Below are 228 nucleotides of genomic sequence, written 5' to 3'. Positions count from 1 at the left end.
TTATCGAACAAGTGCAAAAATAGATCTCCGGAACAATTCTATTAAATTTTAGAAAACATTATTGAATTATAGCTATATATCTGGTATTGACAGTTTTATTGTCTTCCCAATTTGAATTTACCTTGGAGTTTAGTATTTTTATAATAGCTTTTTCCTATGTAATTTAGACACAAACACAACCTTTCAGAGCCTCTTTTTAAATCATGAATAAGTATATGTAGCAGGAAA

This window comes from Mytilus galloprovincialis, chromosome 5 (genome assembly GCF_965363235.1).
Source record: "Mytilus galloprovincialis chromosome 5, xbMytGall1.hap1.1, whole genome shotgun sequence".
In the NCBI taxonomy this organism is placed as follows: Eukaryota; Metazoa; Mollusca; class Bivalvia; order Mytilida; family Mytilidae; genus Mytilus; species Mytilus galloprovincialis.
The sequence above is the reverse complement of the archived record's forward strand: the minus strand, read 5'-3'. Positions refer to the sequence as shown.